The 16228-nt window shown below is 40.9% G+C and overlaps 1 protein-coding gene across 4 annotated transcripts in view; it reads right to left on the reverse strand.

Moving 5' to 3' along the window:
* RIN2 (Ras and Rab interactor 2) overlaps window positions 1–16228 on the reverse strand; it is a 218422-nt gene that overhangs the window by 167962 nt on the left and 34232 nt on the right. For all 4 annotated transcript variants that reach the window (XM_025469145.3, XM_025469144.3, XM_049100279.1 and 1 more), the window contains one exon: window positions 3113–3238. The gene's annotated coding sequence lies outside the window, so the exon portion shown is untranslated. The remainder of the gene's footprint in view (window positions 1–3112; window positions 3239–16228) is intronic.

Here is a 16228-nt window from a genome sequence, read left to right on the forward strand (position 1 = left end):
GCCATTTTTCTCATAAGTTGTCAGTCAATGCACGTGGTTTCCTCTCAACCATTCTCTATTGTAATGTTGTTAATTCCCTCGGCACAATACTGGCACTCACGTGATGTTGTGGGTTGCAAAGATGACCACAGTTCTCCACCCTTCCTATATGCCTGCCCTTTGTAAGACAGCTTTGCAGTTCCTCCCATCAAGGGCTGGAGTCTATTCCTCTTCTCCTGAATCTGGATTGGCATATGACCTGCTTTGGCCAACAGAACCTGGCAGATGTGACCCTGTGTCCTTCTAAGCCCTGGCCTCAAGAAGCCAGGTGTATTAGTTCTCTTGGATCCTTAATATATGGTGGGGAAGGGGGGAGGCAATGAGATACACGCAGAACAGAGGTGAGTTATCCCAGGTGAGGCCACTGTCCTACCTGGCAGCTGATGGAAGATGCATGTGTCAGCCCAGCTGAGCCAGCCAGACCAGCAGAGCCCGATCCAAACTGTCACCCTGTAGAACCCTAAACTAACTCAATGTTTTCATTTTAAGCTAATACGTTTTGGCACGGGGTGGTGGTGGTGGTGGGTTTTTTTAAGGCAGCAAAAGCTAACTGATGAATTGGGCCATAAAAATATGATTAAAGACTTAAACTTGCCTCATATTCTGCATGCATTTATTGATCCTTCATAATAATAAAAAATCCTCATATTCTGGTCCTGCTGCCACCTCCATTATTATTGGAGCTCTACATCTACTAAATGTAGGGTAAAACAGTGGACATTCTGGGCAAGGTAGAGATCAGAGCTATTCACAGTTCATGAGCAGCTGCAATGACATGCACATAACTAAATACAAGATGAAAGACACAAGTACAAGTGCCACCATTCCTATGTATAAAGGCTGCCCAGAGTGAAAGCAGAAGCCACATGTCATATTTCAACATTTGCACCCAAATCAGTTCCCCAGTGTTGCACTTCTGAAAATATTTTCCATTTGGATAAACAACGCAGTGAAATAGTGTCTCAGAGCCCTGCCAGTTCCTGCTATTGTTAATTGACTGTTGCATTTCATTGAAGTTATTTTTTTTATAGAAGTCAAACATGAAGATGTTTTACCTAACAGGAAAGACAATGGAAGTGAAAAGGAAACCTCTGACCTCAAAACACAAATCTTTCACAGCAAGATAAGATATCGGTATTTATATCTGGAATTTTGTACTTCCTTACCCTACTGTCATCATCGTCAAGGAAATTCATATATTTTTTAAAGATTTTATTTATTTATTCATGAGAGACAGAGAGAGAGAGAGAGAGTGGCAGAGACACAGGCAGAGGGAGAAGCAGGCTCCCCACAGGGAGCCCAATGTGGGACTCGATCCCAGGACCCAGGAATCACTACCTGAGCCAAAGGCAGACACTTAACTGCTGAGCCACCCATGCATCCCAAGATAATTCATATTTGATGCTCTGTGATATTTATTTCCCATGCCTTTATTCATGGTCTACTGGGAGTCAGAATCTGTGCTAGTAAACATGAGGCAAGGAGTAAACAGGAGATAGGCCAATCCTTGGCCTCATGCAGCCAGAAGTCAAACAAAAAATAGCAATGTTGGTGACATAGAAGTATCTGGTCATACAAATGACTTGACTTTACATGATATGGAAAAGTATCTCATGTGATACGAGCAGATCCCATGGAATGAATCTAAGCTCATGGAAAGAAGGTAGCTGACTTTCTGAAAGATCGTCCTTAGGTCTAAGTCAGGACTGGCAGCATTTATCTGAGATTCAAATTAAGGAAACAGAGTCACAACAAGATCATGTAAAGCTACTTCTCTTGTTTTACAGTCTTGTCCTCTTATGCCAATTTTTTCTCTGAAAGCAGCTGTGTCAAAGGCCCCAGCTCTTGATCAGAAGGAATAGACAGCTGGGCAGTGGAGGATCTCACAAGCTTGGGTAGAGTAGACCTGGATTCAAACCCAGCTCAGTGTGTGGCTCTGGGTGAGTCACATAATCAAAATGGGGCCCTATTTCCTTACTTGTAAATGAGTGTAATGCCACCTACCTTAAATGGTATTGTAGTGAGTGTGAGACAGTGCAAAATGATGACAATGTTAATGCTACTCATGAATCTGCTATAGAGGCAGGGCTGAACAGGAACAGTTAGTTCATTATGGACAACTTGTCTCTGTTCTACTTGGCATCCCTGGGGGCAGCTCCAAGGCTGGGAACTAGAGCCACCCAAAGTCTCAGTCACATATCAGCATGGCCTTAGGTGGGGCTGGTGGCTGGAACCCCTCCACATTGCCTTTCTGTGGGAATGGCCAACAGTGGCTGGTATCAAAGACAAGGGTGCCTAAAGAATGAGAGAACCTGGTACAAGCCATGTTATCTTTGATGATCTGGCTTTGAAGTCACTCTGTGTCACTTCTGCTACCTTCTCTGTCATTGAGTTCTACCAAGACTCCAGGAGAGGGAAAGTAGACTTCCCTGTCTGAGGGAGCATGGCAAGGTCCTAAGCAATATTGTTGTAGCCATTTTGGGAAAATAATATCTGCCAGTGATGTATACTGACATCCCTCTGGTTCTAATTCCCTGTCATATGGAGACACCTACAATCCTATAAAAAAAAGAAAGAGAGAGGGAGAGAGTAAAAAGTAGGGTTAGGAAGAAATGTATGAGAAAGGGAGAGAGCAGAGAGAGTAAGGCTTTCATGTTGGGATGAGGTCTCACCATCTCAATGTCCCCTCAGTAAGCAACCAGCTTCTCTGTGCAACTTGGTGGCCCCATTTCTAAGATGGAGACAATAGCCATGCCTGCTTAATGGTGGTGGTGTGGAAATTCAATGAATTAATCCATTAAAGTGCTTAAAGCCTCACCTGGCACGTAGTCAGTCCATGCCCCATAGATGGGAGCAGCTATAGTTTATGTTCTCCATAACCATCCAGGTTTATGTGGCCAATGCAGCATACTGAATCCCTCAGTTACCTGGGATCAGGTAAGCAGCTGCCCCTGTCAGAGAAGTCACACCCACACCAACATAACCAAGCTGGAGCACACAATCTCTATGACAGCACAGTGGAACCTGGAAATCAGGAAAAATCGCTGGGTCTTATAATCTTGATGTTACATACCCTTCACACCAGCATGTCCCTGCCTTCCTCTTTGTCTTCAGTTCAGCCCTGGCCTCCCAGAGTCCCAAAGGGCTTGCACATTTTCTCTTTTCCAGTAGTTCAGAAGTCTGGATCTCTTGTTTCCATCTACAACACACAGAATCAGCTGTTTAGAGTTTTGGAAGCAATTTAATAATGTTGTGAACAACCGCATAGAGGACTCATCTTGTCAAGTTCTGGAAGGATGCTGCAATGACAGCTGGGAGAACATTGAATGGCCTTCCCTTCCTTTTCTGGCCTTCATTCCCACCTCTGGGCCAGGTACCTAAAGAGGGCCTTTCTCTACCAGGATGTTCTCTAAATCCCCATGCCAATGCTCAGATTTCTAAAACTCCAAAATACTCTTTCACTTAAAAAAAAAATGGAGCTGATTAACAGCCAAGCTGTATTCTCTTTCAGTTAAGTGTCAGTTTTTTTCATTATCCACTTGCATCATATCAGCTTCTACAAATTTACAGAGTCATGCCATCTTCCCGTCTAGGACTTTGGAGATGGGACCAACCTGAATATGAAATTCCAAATTATCCCCCTATTTCATTTTTTTTTATCAATGCTCTAACATTTCAGAAATTACCTAAGCACACAAATGCAGTCAAATTGCTCACAAACAAATAGAAACAAGACACAAATATTAGGTCAAAGCTCAAGGGCTTTTGGCCATCATAACTGGAGCCCACATCCTTGGCAGAGGTGGACACTGTTATAATTTGGGATTATATCTTTCCAGATCACTTCTGTGCATTCAAAGATTTAATCTCTCTCTCTCTTTCCCAACCCACCCAGATATACCCGTGTTTTTTTTTCCAAATAAATATTCACCGTGAGCCATCCTGTACCTTGCTTATTCCATGCTCAAGATTTCCTATCAAACTCCCTACATCAGTATAAGAAGAATAAAGCTGGAGATATCACAATTCCAGATTTCAAGTTATACTACAAAGCTGCAGTAATTCAAACAGCATGGTTCTGGAACAAAAGCACAAAGATCAATGGAACAGGATAGAAGTCCCAAAAACAAATCCACATATGGTCAATTAATCTTTGACCAAGGAGGCAAGAATATACAATGGGAGAAGACAGTCACTTCTACAAATGGTACTGGGAAAACAGGACAGCTACATGCAAAAGAATGAAACTGGATCACTTTCTTAGTACATCATACACAAAGAATAAATTCAAAATGGATTAAAGATCTAAATGTGAGACCTGAAAACTTAAAAATCCAGAAGAGAGCAGGGGCAGTAATTTCTCTGACATCAGCCCTAGCAACCTTTTCCTAGATGTCCCTTGAGGCAAGGGAAGCAAAAGCAAAAATGAACTACTGGGACTTCATCAAGATAAAAAGCTTCTGTACAATAAAGGAAACAATCAATAAAACTAAAAGGCAACCTACAGAATAGGAGAAGATATTTGCAAATGACATATCTGATAAAGGCTCAGTACCCAAAATATATAAATAACATAAAACTCAACAACCAAAAAAAAAAATCCAACTAAAAAATGGGCAGAAGACATGAACAGACATTTCTTCGAAGACATACGGAAAGCCAACAAGACACTCATCATCATGGAAATGCAAATCACAATTACAATGCGGTATAACCTCACACCTGTCAGAATGGCTAAAATTAACAACACAAGAAACAAGTATTGGAGAGGATGTGGAGAAAAAGGAACCCTCGTGCAGTGTCGGTGGGAAGGCAAAGTGGTGCAGCAACAGTGGAAAACAGTATGGAGGTGCCTCAGAAAGTTAAAAATGTAGCTACCCTCTGACCTGGGAATTGAACCAGGTATTTACCCAAAAAATACAAAAACAGTAACTCAAAAGGAGTTTATGTTTATAAACTATGTTTATAGCAGCATTATTTACAAGAGCCAAACTATTGAAGCAGCCCAGATGTCCATCAATAGACGAGTGGATAAAGATATGGTGTGTGTTTGTGTTTGTGTGTGTGTATAATGAATATATATATGTGTACATATACATATAGAATTGTTGGATCACTCTACTGTACATCTGAAACTAGTGTAACACTTGTGTGTTAACTACTGGAATTAAAATTAAAAAATAAAATTATAAAAAAATAAGATTAAAAAGTAAAAAGAAAACGAATTATCTTTACGTGCAGTTTGTTGTGTGGAGAGGCTTGCAGTAATGGGAAGTACCCAGAAATGGATCACCTGGGGAAACAGCAGTCACCGGTCCCAAATCATGCTGACTCCAGACCATTCACTCACAGAGTGGAATGGCAAGTGGAATGCTCACACAATTCAAATTATCCCAGTCTCTTTGCCACTGTCTGCATTCTCCCTCCACATTTCTCTAGTGGAACTACTGGCCCCTGGGTGGTGCAGTCGGTTATGCATCTGACTCTTGGTTTTGGTACAGGTCATGACATGGGTTGTGGGATCAAGCTCCACACTGGGCTCAATGGAGTCTGCAGGAGATTCTCTCCCTCTGCTCCTCCCCCCAACTAGCATGTACTCTTTGTCTCTGTCTCTTTCCAACAAATAAATAAATAAACCTTAAAAAAAAAAACAACAAGGCTGGAGGTGCCCAACATTCCATTTCACAATCTCTTAGGGAGTCATGACCCACAGTTTGAAAAACACTGCCTTAGATGACCTAGGATAGCTAACTAATAAACACTATCCTCAGAATATATAGATATTTCAAAAATTCCCAAAGAGGATGTGTGAACTCCTGAGAATAAATCCATACTTACAGATGCCCATTTTGAAAATCTTTATAATCCAAATCTTTCATTCAACAAAACAGGAAAGGCCAACCTCATATATATTTCCCTCTAGTATGCACATATGCCTGTGTATTCATCCATTTGAAAAACTTTTAAATGATTACATTGTAGACCTCCAAACTTACCACTCTTCAAACTTAATGACTTGTTTCATCATGTGTAGCTCAGGGGTGCTGGTCTTAATTTTTTCTTTGCTCATGCACCATCCTGCATCATACAATATGGAGCCTTAGGTAGGAATCTGCATTAATACTGTTGATTGAGTTCTAGCATTCTGGCCAAATTTCCAATTTTGATTTAACAAAATAATGTACTAGGGAGGTTGACAAACACATCTGGCCATTGGAAGAAGGAGATTTGCTGTCACTATGGTGTCTCAGTTACCATGCTTGGAACATTAGCCCATGGTTTTAGGTATCTGGTGCTCTCACCACCTGGGCAAAATAGAATTAAATGTTGCAGCCAATATTCAATTTTCACTAATGTTGCTGCAGTAGCATCCCTAAGTGCTTAGACAAAGCGTTTTGAACCTCTGGGGGAAAACATCTGCCAAGCAAAATGCTATTAGCCAACTTCCAAAGGGCCTTTGACTTAGAAAAATAAAGTAACTCACCAAACCTAAGAAGTATAGATATTGAACTGAGCTAATGGTGGACATATAGGATATATAAAATCTTACATACGGAAACATAAAACACCAGCCATATAGAAATCATCTGTGTATCAGAAAAGTATAACTGAACACTTCTCATTGGTGGGGGTGAAGTAACTGGAAAGGCCTGGGAAGCTGTCCCTCCCACCCTTGCTGTGTTGGTTGTACAGAGGCATTCCCTCAGCAAAGGGCTTCTGTTCTCACTTGGTCATTGAACTTTAATATGGTGGTGTTCCTAAAACAAATGCAAATTCATTTCAAACTTACATTGGTTGCCAAGCCGACCAGATTTTCTCTTAGGGAAGACTAAAGTGTTTTTCACCTTGACAACTTTAAATTGTCTTAAGTTTTAATTTCATTGCTCTGTGGAAAAAGCTAAATTTATGGGAGAGTATCTTGATCACCACTATTCATTAAACAAATATTGGTTAAGCATCTATTTGGTGTGATTGCACACACCTGATATTCATTGGAAGCTCTAAAGCCTTTATGAAATATTTAAAAACTGAAATCCTCAAGGTAAAAGCAGATTGAAGAAAACAGGCTGCCAAACAATATTACCAAAGTGTTAAAACATTATTCTATAATCCTAATGAACTGGGAAACATGGAGTTACACAAAGTAAAACAGGTTTTTTTTGTTGTTGTTGTTGCAAGATTTCAAGAGCCTCTATGTGAATATAATCTGGAAGGGTTAACTTCTGTTTCGGTATCTCCCAAAATTCTTTAACCAAAGAGCTTTTATTACTGAATATCTCAGGATTAGGTCAGCTGTGAAAGATGGTGACCTGGAGCGTGTTTTCTCCCTCTCTTTTCTATTTCCTTAAATTAACTGTATTGGAGAAAGGCCGTGCCATCTCTCTTTTTAGGGAGGAGGACAGAGAGAAAGACTGCAAAGATAACTGTGTTACTATTATCAGAGTAAGACCTCGTATGTCCAGGCTGTACAACACAGCACCCACTAGGCCTGCATGGCTATTGATCGCCTATAATGTGGGGAGTCTGAATTCAGATGTGTTTAAGTAGAAAATACACACCAAGTTTTGAAGACTTAGTAAAAAAAAAGGAAAACACTTCATTAAAAAATGCTTACATTGCTCACATGTTGAAACTGACACATTAAAGAAAATATGTTGGGATCCCTGGGTGGCGCAGCGGTTTGGTGCCTGCCTTTGGCCCAGGGTGTGATCCTGGAGACCCAGGATCGAGTCCCACGTCGGGCTCCCGGTGCATGGAGCCTGCATCTCCTTCTGCCTATGTCTCTGCCTCTCTCTCTCTCTCTGTGTGACTATCATAAATAAATAAAAATTAAAAAAAATTTAAAGAAAATATGTTATTAAAATTAATTTCACCTATTTTTAAAAACATTTTAAAATATAACTACTACAAAATTGTATTTTATTTTTAAAGACTTTATTTATTCATGAGAGACAGAGAGAGAGAGAGAGAGAGAGAGAGAGAGGCAGAGAGAGAAACAGGCTCCATGCAGGGAGCCCGATGCAGGACTCGATCCCGGGACTCCAGGATCACGCACTGGGCCGAAGGCAGATGCTTAACCGCTGAGCCACCCAGGGATCCCCTACTACAAAATTTTAAATGACAAGTTTGGTTCACATGATAGTTCTTTTCTTCTTTTCTTTTCTTTCTTTTTTTTTTTTTTTTTACATTTTTTAAGATTCAAATTCAATTTGCCAACATACACTATAACACCCAGTGCTCATCCCATTGAGTGCCCTCCTCAGAGCCCCTCATGCAGCTACCCCAACCCTCCACCCACCTCCCCTTCCACAACCCTTTGTTTGATTCCCAGTTAGGAGTCTCTTGTGGTTTTTCTCCCTAATTTTTCCCACTCAGTTCCCCTCCTCTCCCTTAAATACCTTTCACTATTTTTTTTTAATTTTTAAAATTTTTAAAATTTATTTTTTATTTTTTATTTTTTTTATTGGAGTTCAACTTGCCAACATATAGCATAACACCCAGTGCTCATCCCGCCAAGTGCCCCCCTCAGTGCCCATCACCCAGTTGCCCCAACCCCCTGCCCACCTCCCCTAACACTACCCCTTGTTCATTTCCCAGAGTTAGGTGTCTCTCATGTTTTGTCACCCTCACTGATATTTTCATTCATTTTCTCTCCTTTCCTTTTATCCTTCCACTAATTTTTATATTCCCCAAATGAATGAGACCATATAATGTTTATCCTTTTCCGATTGACTTATTTCACTCAGCATAATACCCTCCAGTTCCATCCAGGTTGAAGCAAATGGTGGGTATTCGTCGTTTCTAATGGCTGAGTAATATTCCATTGTATACATAGACCACATCTTCTTTATCCATTCATCTTTCGATGGACACCGAGGCTTCTTCCACAGTTTGGCTGTTGTGGACATCGCTGCTAGAAACATCGGGGTGCAGGTGTCCTGGATTTTCACTGCATCTGTATCTTTGGAGTAAATCCCCAATAATTCAATTGCTGGGTCATAGGGTAGTTCTATTTTTAACTTCTTGAGAAACCTCCACACTATTTTCCAGAGTGGCTGCACCAGTTCACATTCCCACCAACAGTGCAAGAGGTTTTCCTTTCTCCACATCCTCTCCAACATTTGTTGTTTCCTGTCTTGTTAATTTTCCCCATTCTCACTGGTGTGAGGTGGTATCTCATTGTGGTTTTGATCTGTATTTCCCTGATGGCAAGTGATGCGGAGCATTTTCTCATGTGCTTGTTGGCCATGTGTAGGTTTTCTTTGGGGAAATTTCTGTTCATGTCTTCTGCCCATTTCAGATTGGATTTTTTGTTTCTTGGATGTTGAGTTTGATAAGTTTTTTCTAGATCTTGGATACTAGCCCTTTATCTGATATGTCATTTGCAAATATCTTCTCCCATTCTGTAGGTTGTCTTTTAGTTTTGTTGTTTCCTTTGCTGTGCAGAAGCTTTTTACCTTAAGTCTCAATAGTTCACTTTTGCTTCTGTTTTCCGTGCCTTCATAGATTTATCTTGCAAGAAGTTACTGTGGCCAAGTTCCATAATATTTCTTTTTAAAAAGATTTTATTGGGTGCCTGGGTGGTTCAGAGATTGAGGGTCTGCCTTTGCTCAGGTCGTGATCCCAGGGTCCTGAGATCGAGTCCCAAGTTGGGCTCCCTTTGGGGAGCCTGCTTCTCCCTCTGCCTATGTCTTTGTCGCTCTCTTTCGGTCTCTCATGAATAAATAAATAAAATCCTTAAAAAAAAGATTTTTATCTATTTGAGATAGAGAGAGCATGAGCACAGGTGGAGGCAGAGAGGGAGGGAGAGGTAGACTCCCCGCTGAGCAGGGAGCCCAACTCAGGGCTCTATCCCAGGACTCTGAGATCATGATCTGAGCTGAAGGCAGATGCTTAACAAAATGAGCCAACCAGGTGCCCCATCACATTATATTTCTACTGGACAGCATTTCCTTATGGAATAGCCCTCAAAACCTTACTGGTCACTAACACCACATGGATATCCCCTATCCCTTGTCTGGTGCACTTTACACACAGAGACACACACAGACACAGTGGCTGCTCAACCCCAAACACCTTACTGTCTACAGCTATCTTGCTACAATCCTGTCCATCCAATAAGAGCCTCTCAAACTATAGCAGGCAATTGCTGGCATTTATTACTAATTTATTACAGGCAAAGCACTATGTTAAGTACATTTCATGTGACTCCCTTAAACCATCACAGCAGCTTTATGAAGTGGGCAGCATTTAATTCTCATTTTATAGCTGGAAGAGGTGCTCATGGTCAGTACCATCAGCTGGTCAGTGGCAAAGCCCAGATTCATCTTTGCCTCATTAATCACCATTGCCCCATCTGCTGTTCCTTGCCATCACGCTCCAAGTCTGCTCAGAGTTCCTGAACACATGTATCCCTCCCTTCCTGGAGTCCTCACTGCACTTCCTTCATACATCTTACTTTATATGCCTTTTTCACTGCATGGATTACTGCACTGTATTATCATTATCACGATTTTGTGTGATCCGCATGATTCTCTCTGAAGACCAAGATGAATTTGGCTCATTTAAATCTTCATGGAAAATAACACTTTGAGACATCAGGCCGTATTTGATTAGTGCGTAGCATATTCTATGTTTAAACATATTATATACTCCTCTCATGCCTTTGACAAATGTAAATCTTGTTGCTGAAATAAGAATTGGCTAAATTGATGTGGATGGCTATTCCTGACAGGTGGAATCTAAAAGCAAAGCAAAAGAGAGCACCCAGAAGTCCAGTTTCCTCTCTGGTAGAGGAAATCTCTGAAGACCCTCCCAGCCCAGTTCCTCTACCTACAATGAGTAGTCTCTCTCTCTCTTTCTCTCTTTCAGCTCATACTGTTAAGTTGACTCTGTCCTATGTTCTGGCCTTGACCCTAAAGGGGATCTTGTCTCCCTGACCTACCCTAACCATGCAACAGTGTCCGAGAAAAACTGATAGGGGAGAGAGGGAAGGAATTAAAATAGGAATTATGGGGTGATTCTCAAACATCCACATTTCCAGAAAGTTTAGAAGACTCCATCCCTTACCCATTTCTTGTCTGAAAAGGGCACAATATAATAAAAGTAGACTAAAGGCCCTGGTTGTACTGAAAAGTCATTCCAAATGCTGATATTTGCACAAGAATAGTAAATTTCCCAATAGAACATCTCTTGGTGATGGTTCTAGGAATATCAACAATTGGAGAAATATTTTTTGATAACAGTTTTTGGTAAATATTAGAGTACATGTGAAAAACCAGGATTCGATCTGATATATTTTTATGACCTTCCCAAAGTCTTCTGTGCAATGGAGAACATTCAAATTACTTCAGATCATTTCAAAATGGACACGCTGGCTAATTTTCCTTATCCAGTGATCTCGATTTTTCCCCCAGAGGCCAGGTGCCGTGACTACATGAAGTTTTCCTCACTTCTGTGTACTCACATGCATGTGTGAGGCATATCTTCTTTTCAGGTCCATCATTTTCTTTCCCTTCTGGAATGTCTTCTTTCAAAGGACAAGCTAAGAATTTTGTTGACCTCCAACAATCTAAAACCTTGACTTTTGTTTAAGTACATTTGATTAAATTAAGGAAGATCCACAAATTATTTTGAATAATATTCTTATAAATACGTTTACTATTTTAGAGACCTTTTCTCATCTTCAAAAATGACTAGTATTTCAGGACTCCTGGGTGGCCCAGTGGCTTAGCATCTGCCTTCGGCTCAGGGTGTGATCCTGAGGTCTTGGGATTGAGTCCCACATCGGGCTCCCTGCAGGAAGCCTGCTTTTCCCTCTGCCTATGTCTCTGCCTCTCCCTGTGTCTTTTATGAATAAATAAATAAAAATTTTTAATTTTAATTTAATTTTTTAAAAGATTTTATTTTTATTATTAAAAGATTTTATTCATGAGACACACAGATATAGAGGCAGACACAGGCAGGAGAAACAGGCCCACTGTAGGGAGCCTGTTGTGGGACTTGAACCCAGAACTCTGGGATCACGTCCTGAGCTGGAGGGAGACACTCAACCACTGAGCCACCCATGCGTCCCAATAAAATCTTTTTTTTTTTTTTTTAAAGAAATGACTAATATTTCTAGGAACACATATACATCCATGGTAATTTTCAACTATTTTTATTTCTATTCTGCCGATTAATCAAAGGGGCAAGGAACCCATGTATTTATTCAATTTAACACACATTTGCTGAATTTTGTTCCAGGTCTAAGATGGACACTGTAAGGACACAAAGAGGGATCTGTTTTTAGATGTAGGCATCTGAAGGGGAGGTAAAGATGGGTGCAGATTCAACTGGGGGAGCATAAGGAAAAGCACTTAGTTTAGACAAAACCACTTGGCTAAAAGCGGATGTATGGAGGCAAAGGCATGAGAATCCGGGCTGGCCCCAGGGGAACAAGGTTAGGAGGAAAAGGTAAGTCAGGCCAAGGTATGAACTCAGGGGAGGGCTTCCTTGCATGAGGTAAACCTGCTGGAGCCCCTGAAATCTCTGTCTCGGTGGATGCTGGAGGTAGAAGGACAACTTAGGGCAGATAACCAAGAACTGAGTTAGGGAACTATAAACTTCAACTTGGAAAGAAGGCACCAGACACAAGAGCTCTTATGCTAAATACAAGGAAGCATCGTCCATTACAGACACCCAGAGGATAAGGAAGTCAGGAGAAGGGGCTAGTGTGGGCAGGTACATGATTATTATATTTTTAGATAAGGTGAGTCCAAGCAGAGAAGTTCAATACCAGTTGAAAAATGAATAGGAACAAACCCATAATCTGCATCAGGATAAGCAGTCCCCTCTCCCAATCCACATATGCAAACAGAGAATGTAAGGAAGAATAGAAAATGTAAGAAAGTATTGACAGCTGCCCTCAGGGTTAGTATAGCTAAGCTTAGGTCTGATCGCCTGTGTGGGAAGAAAGCAACCTGACCCACTGGCCTTAATAAGATAGAGGAATCACTGCTCTGAGTAGGTGTACTATTGTTCATTTTTGCAAAACGTGAGTATTAGGTTCTCAAGTCTGAAGTTTCTCCAGGTTGAGAAATCCAACAGGCAGTTGGAGCACCAACACAGATAAATGGATAACAATATATCCAGAAAAGAGCGTCTACAATGAAGGGGATGATGGTCTAGAGAAGTCAGATCACCCTGAACTCTTCTATTTAATTCTGAGTGCCATACTTAGATGATAAAATTGGGGTCTGACCAGAAGAGGAGAGAAATAAAAAGTGTGACCATGGTTTGGGGAAAAGTTTGAAGGACCTTTGAATGTTTGACTTGAAGAAAAGGAAAAGCAGGGAAGACTCCTTGTATCTTGTCAAAGAGGATTCAGACTTGACTAGTAACAGGAAAGAGCTAGATGTAAGAACCAAGGGACAGATACGAGGGAAAGGCACAGTCCAAGTCAAGGTAAGGGCTCCCTGGACAGCACTTTGGCATTGAGGTGATTGCCTCATCATCAAGGAAACTGAAGCACAGGCTGGACAACAACCGAAGGGGATACCATTGAGGGGACTGAGGCATATGGCGGTGAGTGCTATTATAGATGTCCCCATCAGTTCTATGACCCATGGGAGGAGGTAGACTGGAGCAAAAGATATATGGGTGAGGGTCCCCTACAGAGAGCAAACAGGTGAGGCCACAAGTAAGATGACCAAGACACATATTGTAGCAAAAAACAAAACAAAACAAAAAGCCAAAAAACAAACAAACAAAAAACCCCAAGGGAATTGTGGAAAGAATTTTGTGCAAAATGAGGGAAAAGAAGATGATGGAGCTTGAAAGACCATAAAAGAACAGGAAGAAAATTCAGACTGTCACATAACAAAAGACAAGGAAGAGGAAATGTTATTGAGGTGTAGCTTATTACAGTAAAGTACACAATTGTTAAGGGTATAGCTTGATGATTTTCACAGCGTTCCAGAAGGTTCTCTCAAGCCTTCCCTATTCAGTACCTTCAAAGGATAATCACTGTTTTGACTTGTGGCATAGATTAGATTAGCCTGTTTTGAACTTTATATAAATGGAACCATGCAATAGGTACTTCTGTGATTTCTTTAAGTCAATATTATGTCTGCAAGATTCATCCATGTTGTTATGTGTCAGTAGTTCGTTCCTTCCCATCATTATGTAGATAACGGAAGTTTGGCTATCATAAATAAATACATGTGGACACAACACTCATTTCTGTTGTTTAGCCTTCACAGTATAATCTCTGTGGCATAGATGTGTATTCAGCTTAGTCAACATAGCCAAACATTGTTTCAAAATCTTGTACCAATATATATTCTCTCCATCAATATAAGAGAGTTAAAATGCTGTCCCATCATTTACTTTTGCCAAAAGCAATAGGTAAAGCTCTGCAACTACAAAAGATAATTACCTGAAAATAATTCAATTGTTTCTGAGTGGAAGGGTTAACTTATATGCAAAATCTAGAAAAGTCCACAATTCTTCTCAAAAGAGATATGTTCTGGTCTATCAACTGTCTCTTTAAAAATTATCCAAAACAAACTATGGCAGAGTATTAGGTATAGAAAGAGTCCTTATTCTTTGAGGCATCGTTCATAATTGTTGTTTCTTATATCAGAGTAAATCACCACAAGACTTAGTGACTTAAAACAACAATCATTTTATTATCTTTATGGTTTCTGAGGGTCTAGAATTGAGGAAGGGCTTCGTTGGGCAGTTCTGGCCAAGAGTTCTGAATGTGGTTGCTGCCAGATGTTAGCTGGAGCTGGAACAAAGGGCAGTGGGGTGGGGGAGGCACAGCTGGCAGAGTCGGAGACTGGCCTATAGTCAACTAGCTTCCTAAAGGTTCAGACCGTGTGGTCTCTTCCCATGAGCTAGTTTAAGCTTCCTCACAGTATGGTGGCCTTGGATGGTCTAACTGCTTAAATGGCAGCTCAGGGCTCCAGCTGTTCCAAGAAACAAGGTGGAAACTGCGCTACCCCTTCCAAATGATCCAAAGACTAATACAGTATCATTCCTGCCACATTCTGTTGTTACAAGGAGACACAAATGTACCCAGATCCATGGGGAAGGGATTAGTCTTTCCTCTAGATGGGGAGCTGCCTAAGAGAACATGTGGGTTGGGCAATGATGTAGCCCCCTTTGGAAAAATACAATCTGTCCCACAGTCTAAAGTTAGTCATGCACTGCAAATATCACATATGAGGGAACCCGTGCCATTCTCATTTTTCAGATCTGTAAACCAAGAGAAAGCATTGCTAAGCTGTTTCTGGTTACACAGAGGAGGAGGAGGAAACCATCACATTTGTTTAAACATGCAACCCAAAGATCACATAGTATGTAGAAATTACTTTGTGAACTGCAAAATATGGCATATTTATTGTTTCACTGCAATTTGGAAACATCTCTGAAAAGTCTGCTCTCTCTGAAAATCTGACGTTTTACCAAGATAGATGAAGCTGTCCTTCAAAACATTTATCTACTTAACAAGTACCACCATGGGGTTCCATGGTGTAATGGTTAGCACTCTGGACTCTGAATCCAGCTGAGTTCAAGTCTCAGTGGAACCTACTCAGTGTTTGGGATGCCTGGGTGGCTCAGTTGGTTGGGCACCTGCCTTCAGCTCCGGTGGTGAGCCTGGTTTCCTGGGATCAAGCTCCGCATTGGGCTCCCTGCTCAGCAGGGAGCCTGCTTCTCACTCTCCCACTCCCTCTGCTGATACTCTCTCTGTCAAATAAATAAACAAAAATCTTAAAAACAAACAAACAAACAAACACCACTTGAATTGCCCTAGGAAAGATTTTGGGTATTTCCTACACTTATATTTAATGGAGAACTTGGAAAGTTAAAACTATCAACAAGATTGGTCTGACAAAATGTTTCCCATTGGATGGGAGTACAGTTGCCAGCAAGGAAGACTTACTTTGGCCTGGAGCTCAGGAGAGAAAGAACCATGGACGGAAAAGGGAAACTCTCAGGTGCCAGGTTATTGGTCAGCCTGCTGTCCAATTAGCATCTGCAAACCGAAATCCTTCATCTCCTCTCCCAAGTTCAGCCAACTCTCATTTCACATCTTACAGGTTTCTGTTCATTTTAGTTCTGATTTTTTAAATTTTTGATTTGGAATATATATATATATATATATATATCACAAAGCTGTGTATGTAGGTACATATATACA

This window comes from Canis lupus, chromosome 24 (assembly GCF_003254725.2).
Source record: "Canis lupus dingo isolate Sandy chromosome 24, ASM325472v2, whole genome shotgun sequence".
NCBI classification, from domain to species: Eukaryota; Metazoa; Chordata; class Mammalia; order Carnivora; family Canidae; genus Canis; species Canis lupus.